Genomic DNA, 12967 nt, shown 5'->3' on the forward strand with positions numbered 1-12967 from the left:
CATCAACTTCCAATTTCCTGAGACCCACTTGACCTAAAAATATCCTAGTCCAGAGGAAACTGAAGTTTACTTTTGAATTAATAAAAATCTATAACTCTTTATGATCACCATCTATCGTAGTTCCCCTTTATAGTTTCTAAATATAAAATCGATTGGAAAATATTTTTATACTTCCGTTCTGCATTTACCGCACGCCTCAGCCATTGCAAATCGCTTCGCAACTTTTTTTTAAATGGTCCTTAAGGCCATAGAATTTGTTTTTTATTGCTTCTTCGACGCGAGTATTTCGCAGAACGCAGTATATCTTATTAGATGGCTTTTTTATGCCTATTCATTCTAATGAATTGTTAGTGGATGTGTCCTAAGAATACATGAAAATAAGTTTTTACGGGGGGAAATAAACTTGGGAAAGAATCCATTCATCTAAGCATTCTCCGTGCTATACCCAGGGCCCCCTCAGCGAGCCTGGCGCCCTGGGCGAATTTGTTAATCACTACCCTCCTACCCCAAGAAAAATCGCCGACCAGGAAAGTCCGCAGCCCTTCCTGGTCTCCCGCAGTTGGCCCGTCGTCTAATCTCGCTCTCCCATAAGGCCAGTGCTCACTATATCCCGTTTTCCTAGTAAATCTTCCATATCCTTAAAGGAGGTCTGAATCATAAATTGTGATTTTTAGTATGTTTCTATCGTAAATAAGTACTTTAAAAAATGTTGCATTCCTGGTGAGGTGAGATATGTGATGATTTTTCAGTTCAAAACTTATAAAAATGTCAAACATCTAAAATTCATGACCAAGGCCGTGCCTAAGAAAGGTGATTCTTATGTTTTCACTTGAACTGGTGATGCCTGTGTACATATCTACACTCACTTTCACATGAAATGCACCACCCAGTAATAATAATAATTAAGTCTTGTAATTTTGGCAAAATAATGCTTCATAATGGAGTATCAAATGATCAGACTTTCAGTAAAAAAGAAAGAATGCTAGTGGTTTTTTTGTCATCGACCTATTAGATTTTTTATTCAATTGTAAATAAATAAAATAATATTTACATTGAAATATCAGTTTATTTTGTTGTTGAACTGTGAACAAGACATCTCAAAATGCCCCCAGTGAGACAGCGTCGAAATTTTTCCCACGTTTCGGATTTTGATAGAGGGCAAATTATCGGCATGAAGGAGGGTGGACTTTCTTTTCGTGAGATTGCCCGAAGAATGAATCGGAACCACACCACGATTGCGAGAATATGGTCTTCGTGGTCTGAAGAAAGGGTTCAGCGACATCGTCCAGCTGGACGTCCTCCCCGTAGCAGCAACGCACGTGAAGGTCGACTTCTTAGACGGATGGCCATTGGTGATTGATTTCAAACAACAATGTCTGTTGCAGTAGATTGGATGGGAGCTCTAAATCGTCGGGTGTCGATGGCAACAATTTACAGAAGAATTTCGTCTTTTGGCCTGCATTCATACCGCCCAAATCTACGACTGCCACTAACCGCCCAACACCAAGCTTCCAGATTGGCCTGGTGTCAAGAACGAATTGATTGGAATCATGAGTGGAACAATGTCGTCTTCAGTGACGAGTCGCGATTTTGTTTATGGATCAATGATGGTCGTAGAAGAGTCAGACGATACCGAGGTGAAAGAAGAAATTTGCAATTTTCTGAAAGGCGCCACACAGCTTTAACACCTAGTGTTATGGTCTGGGGTGCGATATGTGTTGGCCGAAGATATTCTCTTGTGTTCGTTCCAGGCACCCTAAACGCACGTCGCTACATTGACAATGTTCTGAGGCCAGTATTAGTACCTTTCACGCAAACTTTACCAAATGGCATTTTCCAACAGGATAATGCAAGACCACATAGTGCGAACATTACTCGACGATACCTGGAAGAAGCACAATTGGAAATACTGCCTTGGCCTGCACGGTCACCGGACCTATCGTCCATCGAACATCTTTGGGATATGATGAGTTGCCGTCTTCGAAATTTACCGAGGCCTCCAAACAATGTGGATGACCTACGACATCATCTTGAGGTAGCATGGAATGAAATACCCCAGGAAGATATTGACCATTTGTTGCAAAACATACCGCGAAGAGTACTTGCTTGCATTGCCGTACGAGGCGATGTCACTTATTATTAATTTTTTCATTATCAAATGTTGTATCTTTTAACTGAAAGCTTGGTCATTTGATACTCTACTATGAAGCAATATTTTGCCAAAATTACAAGACTTAATTATTATTGTTACTGGGTGGTGCATTTCATGTGAAAGTGAGTGTATATAAAGGAAGCAGCGTTTAAGGGGCTCTTTCAATATATTAATTAAGGTGTTTTCAGTCTAGACCAAATTTTCTTTATAAAAGAAATAATGAAGGTACTGGCTACTGTTGAAATTAAAGTATTGCCTGTAACCCACATACAAAGTAAAAAACTATCCCTATAAAGCATCGTTGTCTCACAATAATAGGTAAATGCCCTGCTATTGCATATTCTTATTGTTAGCGATTTAAAGGGTCATTGTAATGCCCTTATACCAACATAGAAAGTTTCACCTATTTTTAATTTATTCTTTAGGGTCGATTATAAATCACAATTTATTTAACTTTTTTTTTAATTAATTAATCTTGCATTGTAAGTGCTAAAATGAATTGTTCATGGTAGTTTACAACTATTTTGAAAAAATGGTAGTTCTATGGTTTATTTCCTCTATTACTAAGAATTTGTCTGAGAATGAGACGGAACCGATTAAATTTAGGCGACAGGAAGTTCTAATGGTTTTTTAAATTATTTCAGAAAAGATTACTTGACGTAGGTTGGCCACGTAAAGGCGATCAAGTAATAGAGCCCAAATTCTTTTTTTTTTACTGCATTAGTGCGGCAATCCTAAGTGCAGTTCTTTGGAATTACTGAGATTATTTACTTATTTTGTTGGGTGTTATTAACATTTCAATACGCCCAATTTGCCAATCGGTTCAGACAACAAAAAATCTAAACGAACGTATTTTGAATAAACATCGGTACAATCCACTTAATTTGCCAATTATCACGTATGTATGTTTATTAAGCTCGTTTCATTAGCAGCTGAAATTTGTTTGGGATCAGTTTTAGCAAATGATGTGGAAAAATTTATTTAATACACTAAACGATGAGTAATGAAACGAACCTCATTAATCCTGACAATAGCAAATGCCTACTGAAACCCTTAGTGATCAATTTATAACGGAGGAAAATGCTAAAAATATGTTATAACCTCTTGCTTTCGTGTAAGTATTAAACCATTTGCATGCAATTAGCCATTTAGAAAATGGGTCTTATATTTCACTTTTTGAAGTTCATCTAGATTACCAGTTGAAAATCTACAGTGAATTATACTCGGTGTCACTATGTCCTGGATATCTCATTCTTATGGGTTCAATAATTTATTGCGCATCTCTCTTTGATTAAGTGGCCATAACTTAGTTAGAACTAATGAAATTTGATACGCCCGTTTGAGACGGGGAAATTCATATAAATGCATTTTTACACTTGAGTTTTAAAAGAAAACGCCTTTTACGGGTAAGGGAAATGTGGAGGAATTAATCGACGTCCTGAAAAGTAATGAATTGTTTTGGTTCGCGCAGGACAGAACCCAGATATCTTATTTTTTAGAAATTATTATTGATGTATCACTAAAAGTATTAAAATTTTTATAAAGTTAAGACGGAAAATTCTTCCTACACCAACTTCCACTTGAAAATGTTCACCTCGATTCATGTAGTGCTGGGTTTACACAACGCGTAACGCATAGAAATTTCATAGAAAGGTCAAACGATATAACTTCATGTCATACACATATTATGTACAGGGTGTCCTATTTTCGATGTAATTGAGGGGTTTCAGGTATTTCCCGAATAGATAGAAAGAAGCCATGGTCAGGACTCTTGGCCTGATTTTTGAGACAAACTCAATGGTCTAAACAACATTTCGATATCTCGATTTGTTTGGGAGATACAGGTTGTTTTTCGTTTTATGCCGTTTTCTTTAAAATCCCATAACTTTTTTGTTTGTGAATATTTAAAATTTTGGTAAAAACATCTTTGGTGCGTTTTTTATGCGCAGTCCAGTGGCGTACTCGATTTTTTTCCAGCTTAATTTTCTTTCGAGTTACAGATCAAAGTTGCATTTTTTTAAAATGGTAATCATAGTTGGCTATGAGTCCATTAACTAGAGATTTTTGTTAGTTTTTTGAAAATATACAGCTTCATATATTTATCTCGGTAAATAAGAAAATTATTAACGATTTTTTGAAAAACACCTTTTAAACTTATGAACCTATGAACTTCACGCAGTTGTTTCATATAAATAAATGGTAGAAACATAGATGTAATTAGATTTAGTGTTTCAAAGCTTTGTTTAAAATAATAATTAATTATTCAAATTAACAACTTTTTTGTGATGGCTCATGTCAATAATGCGAAGTATGAAAATTTTGAAAAGTTGGATATGAATGGTATATACTATCAGTGTAATTTTAATGCAGACCAAGTTACAAAGGCATATTTTAATAGGCAGGTTGTGTGTTTAATAATACTAGTATTTATGGAAATGCAATATAATAAAGCTACTTTATTGAAGATTCCCTGAACGAAGACTTCCTCACAAGAATATACTCGCCAGATTAAAAGAACGTTTATTAACCCACGGATCTTTTGAGAAGCCTAGGATCAAACATTATGCAAAAATGAACCAACAAGATGACGAAATAACTGTCTCAGCGAAAGTTGAAGAAAATCCTAATACCTCCTGCCGATAAATAGAAATGGACGTTGATGTATTTAAACAAAGAGAGTGAAAAAATATTTAAAAAATGTAATTATACTCCGTACAAAAAAAGGAAATCGTTTATAATTTTCTTATTTACCGAGATAAATGTGTATATGAAACTATATATTTTCAGAAAGTTAAAAAAACTCTAATTAATGGAGTCATAGTCAACTATGGCTACCATTAAAAAAAGCAACTTTGATTTGTAACTCAAAAACAAATTAAGCTAGAAAAAAACCGAGTATGCCACTGGATTGCACATAAAAAACGCACTGTAGATATTTTTACCAAAATTTTAAATATTCTCAAACAAAAAAGTTACGTTTAAAGAAAACGGCATAAAACAAAAAACACCCTGAATCTCCCAAACGAGTCGAGATATCGAAATGCTGTTTAGACCACTGGATTTGTCTCAAAAATCAGGTCAAGCCCCTCGACCATGGTTTTTCTCTATCTATTCGAGAAATACCTGAAATCCCCCAATTACATCGAAAATAGGACACCCTGTACACTGTATAAACGGTAATAGGTTTAACCATAAAATAAACTTTCTATGTTACGCAATATGTTATGCACTTTATAACCCCAACTCAACGTTTCAAATGTGAATATGGGTTCCATTTTGTAATTAAAATTTAGGATCAGAAAAAAGTAAATAACTTGTTTGGGACACCCTGTGTGCAACATGTAACGTGAAAAATATTTAAAATATATCTGTTTTAATTCAGAATTGTGTCAATACGCATCCAACGAAACATGCTCGAAATGCGAATACAAAAGGACAGAACGATATAACAGATGCGACATTGGAAAAAGTATAAAAGCTGCGATCCGAGGTGCAAAATCTTCTTTCAAAAATACGAGGTACAATGGAACATTTTGGAATTGTAATGTTTTCAAATCATGCTCGAAGGCGGCAATATGATAGAAGAACCGCGATATTTAAAAAAAGGGAAAAAACTGCGTAAATACATGTGCAAAGAGATGGTGTGATTGGAGGCGCACGGAATTAGAAAAATGTAGCGAAACTGCGATTCGATGTGCCAAATACTGTAAAAATTTATAAAATGTAATATCTCTCTTTAAGAGAATTGTGCTTCCATGCGCTTAATGGAACGCGCCTTGGAATAATGCTTGAAATGAGCGTGCAAAAAAGACAATATAATAGAAGATACGTCACTTTGGGAAAGGTGGGCAAACTGCTATCTAAGATATAGAATAATTGAGAATTTTAATACTTCCTATCTCCAAAACTGCTATAAAAACATGCACCTAATCCAATGCGCTTTGGAATTACATAAAAAAATATATATTTTTCTCTTATTAAAAATGATGTGTTTTACTTGGAGAAAACACAGATTTGCTGCCTCGGCTTAGCTCACAGCGTCATCTTCGACCCCGCGGTAAATTAGCTACTTTCTCGCCTTGTGAAAGAAATTGACATGCTAAAAATGGCAAAATAAATATTAGATCATAGATCCGTGACACGATTGTAATTGGCAGATCTGTGAGTACTGCGAGTAGGTGTATTGCAGCGAAAATTGAAATTTCTGTTACACATCCCAGAGTGCAACAGTCATATAAATACATTTTATGAAAATACCCAAACACGATCATTCAGCGTTATTCTTAGCAGCCGGTGTAGTATCGGTAGATCCACGTGGTGAATGTTAAATTTTCTGAAATGTAAGGTCAAGTCTGAAACTGCGACTATAAACAGAACGTTTTCAGCATCTGGATAAGAGTACTCAAGATAATTATTCGCAGAAACTGGCGGCAATATGCAGTACGACTGCCGCACTCTAAAATAGACTGTGCGTTTGAGTTTTCGAGCCAGAAGTCGCTGAGCTTAGATCCTCGTTGGACGGTAGCGCCTGTTAGTACCGCACCGCTCGTACTCCCACCATTGAGACAAGACCGAGGGACTGAAATATTGAGAAAAGGTCCACCCTCCTTGTCATTTACGATTCGCCCGCATCTTTTCGAAATAGTGTTCTCGGTTTGTTAAACTACTAAATCCCAAAGAGGATAACCACGGATTTAATAAGTGATTTAGTGTTTGTGGACTGAAACAAATTTGGCTTTTTATTATTGATGGGTGAGTAATGCAGATTATTTACGTGTGGTGCAAAAGTAAGTTTAAGAAACGTTTGCTGCTCCAATTTCGCTTTGCGCACTTCTTAATTCGCCAACGGTTTGGATTATTTTTAGGAGTCCGCTCATTATTTATCAATTGACCTGAAAAATCGATGAGCTTTCTCAGTTAAATACATATTCGTTTTCAAGGTTTTAACCCCGATATGTAAACTGTTACAAATGTTCTTCAAATCTAACGATTTTGGCGAACAATTTCTTCAAATAAACCACAATGATCAAAGGTGTCTTCTTTCCTGCGGATAATGCGCACATTCTCATGTTACAGCCGCACATTATGTATTAAAAATAATAAAGGAGACCATATTTTTCTTTTCGAGAATTGTCATTTGAGCGGTTTCAGCTTTAAAGAGGGTGACAAGGATTTCTTTTGAATTATTCATTTTTCATCCAAGTGAGTTGGGTGCTAAATATTGTTCTCTCAACGTCGGGAAAATGTACATGTATCTTGTTTTATATTTATTTTTTTTCAATTGCCTGAAGTCCGAACATAGGTTGGGGAGTTGACGAGTATTTCCTTTGTATTGCTTCAAATCAACAGTTGCCCTTTTTTTAACATGGATATTAGGTGTTATCGTCAGTCATTGTGCAACTTCTAAAGAACGATCGAGTAATTTCATGGTACGTAGAGAATGAGAGAAATTTTAATAATAAAAAGGATTTATCAGTACATCAGTGCAATGAAATAAGAGGGCACATTATATGCATAGTGCCAAGAAAAAGCACATTATCCTTTTGAACGAAAATTACAGAATGTATAGGTGTAACTGTGACTAAACGCGAAGAATTCGGCGCGTCATCTGGAGTGCTAGCCCACCTATTGATGAGACCATTAACTCTACATTCTCTATATTAGACATAGATAATAATGATTATTTCAGTTACTAGCTTGTAATCGTCCAATCATTTGTCTGTAATTGACCTCAAACTAAGGAATTTCATTTCCGCTGGAGTGATGGCGTATCAGTGTGAGTTATAAGGAAAAATATCCCATTTTGCTTTGAAAACGGCTTATTTTTGGCTGCGAATTAGTTCTTTTGTACATAGTGCTCCAAATGGAGAATTTCTGTCAAAAACAACTACTTTGGAACCCTTGATCAACCGAAAGAACAAAATGAATAATGCACCGTTCAACGGTGGGGGAGCTAGAGAATCCGTGAAGGGTGAAATTGTGGAATTTTAAGCATCATTCTCGCAATAATTGTAATTGCTCATTATCTGTGTATGCCTTTATGTGGGTAACTTTTTTATTAGTGACGATACAGATTTGAGTTAAATGCGCGGAGTTAGGCAGAATTTCTTCATTTCTGCTTTCAGATTTAAGAAAAGTTTTAAGAACACTGAAATATGTATAGAAAAAAGGTCTAATTGGTAAATATATGGAGGTTAAACACCTCGTAAATGATTTACTGTGGAAAAAAACGAACTGAAGGCGATCTAAGGAGAAAATGTTTTAATTTTCCATGAGTTGCTCTCACTGTAATTTGCGTCGTTATCTCGAAAACTAGCGGAGATATTGAACTTTTTTTTTTTAATATACGGATTAATACGTGATTTCACTTAAAAAAGTCACAAATCAAGCCACCAATTGATTTCAATCTTGTCTTCTCTGCTTTCAGCAAATTATTCCTATCGAACGACCCAAAAAGTCCCGGAAGACGTAAGTTTTGCTTATCATTGGGCAATTTGCAAACTAGGAAAAAAGTTACAAACACGAAAGTTTTAAGATTCAAGGGGAATACTTATAAATGTGTTTTTCATGGGAATTCTGTGACTCCATAAAACTCTCTAAGTTGAGATGCGTCGAATTTGGGACGTTTCAGTTACCAAACTAGGGATCATATGTTTCTTCTCTTCCGCATGAAACATTTTATTTAAATGTTGTAAGCGTTGAGATTAATTTTAATTCGAGGTGTATTGGAATTGACAATTTCAACGTATACAGTCTAATAATAGTTTTCAAAAACGTCATCAAACAGAGTTGTATGTAATTTGGAAAATTAATTTACATAAGATCGCTTGAATGCGCCGCGAGTTGGCGTTTTAAAAATCGAACTCCTATCACTACAGAATAGTCCGATATTTTTCTTGGCATGGAAGCAAAACTGAAAAACCTGCTCTAAATTGACTGTCTGGCGCTTATAAAATCTTTTTTTACTCGCACATTACTGCCTTTAAGATAATTGATTTTTGCAGTCGTGCCTCCTCCTAGGCACAACCTGGGCCAAAACTTTCCTCGACCGTAGCTACGTACATATGCTATAAATTAGCTCTATAAAAAATATTTACTTTCAATATCTTTACGACGTGTCTGGTATTTTCCTTTATACTATTTCTTGCACAGGCTCGATTCGAAACACACTTCAAGGGTCTGTGAAGAAAAGTATACATGTGGTTTAAATTGCTGGCCCCTACCATAAAAAGTCCAACTCAAATTTCTAACAGCTTTCTGAAGTATCTATTGACCTTCAATGATTGGCTTTCATCTGAGGACTGTATAGGAATGGATATGAGGTTTCTGTAGATGCTGCGTCTTACATGTTATGCAGTCACACTGAATTAATTATTTACGGTTCTTCATATTTTTAAGTGATCGGTTGCATAATGTAAACATCTCTCGGCCTAACCAGGCACATTTAACATATTACGCCTCTATGTAGCTTAATGTTTACATTGTGTTCAAATATTCAATTACATAACATTAAGAGATGCATTCCTTTTGTTTCGATTAATATTTATACAGCATTTAACATGACGGCTATTAATTTGTGATGTTATTTTTACACATACATAAAAGTGTCGTTGATTACAATCTTGTTTCGAATTTTAATTAAGTCGGTGACAAACAGGGATGTACCCCAATTCAGAAGATTGTCCGCCGAAGTTTTAATCAATTCCTTTCGTTTTGCAATTCATTCTTATATTATTAGTATTTCTTTAAGCCTAGGGGCTGATTTGTTTCTGAAGTAATATAATTTGTCGCCTTATCGCTGAGGGGGAAATTGAGGCCAAACCGGGTATCGAAGGGAAAAAAGGTATGGGGAAGACGCATTAGTCGGCATTGGTCACATTGAAGTCGGATTTCGGAGATTTTTTTAAAGAAAGCATCCTTCAGATAATATTTTTTTTATGTGTAAGTTTTCTAGTTGGGGTAAAATGACCTCACATTAAAGTAAATACAAGTCCCAGATGCTTTCATTTGATTCGTTAATGAAGTCCGTAATTAAAAGGTTAAAACAGGACAATATGAACAATTTCGGTTAATTCAGGTTAGCCACTAAAGCAGGATTCCTGAGATTTTTCTTAAAGGAACGTCGTTTGGATCAAATTTCATTTCTCTATAAATTTCCCAATTGGAGTAAAATGACCCATTATTAAAGTATGCATATGTATACAAGTCCCGCATGCTCTTATTTGATTCGTTTATGAAGCCCATAATTGAAAGATTAAAAACAGGACAATATGAACAATTTCGGTTAATTCAGGTTAGTCCACTATAGCCCGATTTCTGAGATTTTTCTTAAAGGAACGTCGTTTGGATCATATTTTATTTCTGTGCAAGTTTTCCAATTGGAGTAAAATGACCCATTATTAAAGTAAATATAAGTCCCGCATGCTCTTATTTGATTCGTTTATGAAGCCTGTAATTCAAAGATTAAAAGCGGGGCAATATGAACAATTTCGGATAAACATTGGTATATACATATACCAGTATTTGTGTACTCACGAAATTCAACATAGTATTGCCAATTCAAAGCAACTTTTATATACACAAATTGTAGCTAAATATATTTGGTTTAATGGATTATTTAGGCCCAAAGTTTTGACAAATTGTAAATATGTGAATCTGTTAAATATCACCTATGGTTCAAGTGACGTAACTTTTTATTCACGTCACAAAATGTAACGATTGAGATTAGACATACGTAAAATGACAGGTCATATTAATTTAATATGCTAAAAAAGAATAAAGATATATTTGAATGCCTAAACATAGCTCTATGTTTTGCACGGTTGCCGCTTAATTTGTTGATGTTTTGGTTTAAATCGTTGTTTTCTTTGTCCGTCAACTTTGGCGGTCAAAATTTGTTCTTTTGAGAACTAAAATTATGTTTCTGACTATTTATTATTATTGTTAGTATAATGCTCAAGTTCTTAAACAGTCGGTGTAAGAAGCTTGTAGCGTCCCTTATCAACTACTTTAAAAGAGAATTGAAAAATAACGGATTCTTGTTACCATTGAATTCAGTTAGAGCGGTAAATTAAATTTTAATATTTTGGAATTGAGTATTATAAACTCTTGTTTTATTTAGCGTATTTCGAATGCATTGAACTTGAGTTTGCCTACTGTAAGTAAGGTATCAATGGCAATGAAAGGCAATGTGCAGCTACATTCCCCCAAGAAAAATCGAAGGAGAAAGAAATCAGTGACTGACATATCATTGTTAGATGTTAGTGCTATCCGCAACGAAATTTATGATATGTATAAAAATCGCAAGTATTTCATGGGTGTTTATTTTTATGAATTACAGAAACATAAAAAACAGAGTGTTGATTTCAGAAAATCATGTAAATTCTATTCAGCACACAGAAAAGGGAATTTTGGCTTGGTTTACAAGAGAGAAACTGTTTGATAGAAAGGAAATGTCATCCATCCACATAATTGTTAATGTTGATTAATCAAGTGAATCAGAAATTCCCTTCAGTGATTTTAGTGACTAAGTATGCTTTTTTAAATGTGTTTGTTTGTACATGTGTATATATATTTCTTCATCATACATACATTTTCTTCAGATTCGTTAATTTGTTAGTAATAAAGATCATTATTTTTACTTTTTTTGTTCATTGGTAGGATAATTGTTTGCTTTGAATCTAACAATACTGTTAAACACCGATAGCGGTGCATCAATACCCGACAAATTCCTGCTATATATTAATTTTGAAAACATGTGGCATCGCTGCTAATATGGAGCTTGTGACGTGCATGAAAAGTCACGTGATTTGACCATATGTGGTCGTATATACATATATGTACATATGTGCATGAATTACAGACCAATTCAGGAAATTGAATGCATTTTGGTGCTTTCTTTCACATGATCGCCAAGATTTAATGCTTAACATGCCAATACTTAATTAGCCGACGTCTTTGAAACAGACATTTCAATTTAACAGGATTTCGACCATTAGAATTGCTGAGGTCGTCCAATTCATTTATTTAATCGGAATCAATAAACCATTAATAAATAGTCCTAAATGCACTTTGCCAATATGATTCATATGAGTACTGTTTTGTTAATATCCCTATTTGGGTTTAATGCGGTTGCCGCAATTTGTTTTGTTATCTATATAGGACCAGGACTGTTCCACTAAATTTTGCCTATTTTATTTTAGACATTTTCGAAAAGTTATTTTGGGTGTTACGGCCTAATTATGTATTCACGTGTTGGAAATTTTACCAGGCAAATAAGTCCCATGACAAGTATCATTTCTTTGCCTCCAGGTAATTTATCTTGCTGGTATATGCATGCATTAATATTTTGGCTCATAAGGGACTTTAAGTGTCATGCAGGGATATTGGGGTTCCTCTTTCCCGAGTGTTCCATTTAGAGGAGGGATAGGTGGCAGCAACGTAAAAGTGTGGTGGCTATAAAGTAACCGAAAACTCTGGTTGGTTCCCCCATTTTTACCTTTTTCAGTTCTTTCTAGCTTAATCTATGTCTTGTAGTTTGGTTTATATTGCTAACAGGATGATTCACCTAGAACGTCCTCTTAAATTTTAAAATTATTACATATACAGGGTATTTCTGAATTGATGGTAAAAATTTTAATTGCTGAATCCTGAGCCAAATATAAGACGAAAAGTTCACATAAGGACATGTCCAAAAATGCTTCGTTTTCGATCTAAAGAGCGTTAAAAAACACTTTTTTTAGCTTTTTTTAATTACTTGTTTGTTTGTTATAGTGTTTTTAACACCCTGCAGGTCGAAGACGAAGCGTTTTTGAA

At 34.9% G+C, this 12967-nt stretch overlaps 1 protein-coding gene across 2 annotated transcripts in view; it reads left to right on the forward strand.

Moving 5' to 3' along the window:
- The first annotated feature begins 6582 nt into the window (after positions 1-6582).
- Positions 6583-12967, forward strand: part of LOC136417330 (fibroblast growth factor receptor homolog 1-like) — a 30072-nt gene continuing 23687 nt past the window's right edge. Inside the window, exon 1 of one of the 2 annotated variants that reach the window (XM_066402993.1) lies at positions 6583-6904. The gene's annotated coding sequence lies outside the window, so the exon portion shown is untranslated. The remainder of the gene's footprint in view (positions 6905-12967) is intronic. The other variant, XM_066402992.1, reaches the window with a different exon arrangement.

This window comes from Euwallacea similis, chromosome 27, assembly GCF_039881205.1.
Source record: "Euwallacea similis isolate ESF13 chromosome 27, ESF131.1, whole genome shotgun sequence".
Classification (NCBI taxonomy): domain Eukaryota; kingdom Metazoa; phylum Arthropoda; class Insecta; order Coleoptera; family Curculionidae; genus Euwallacea; species Euwallacea similis.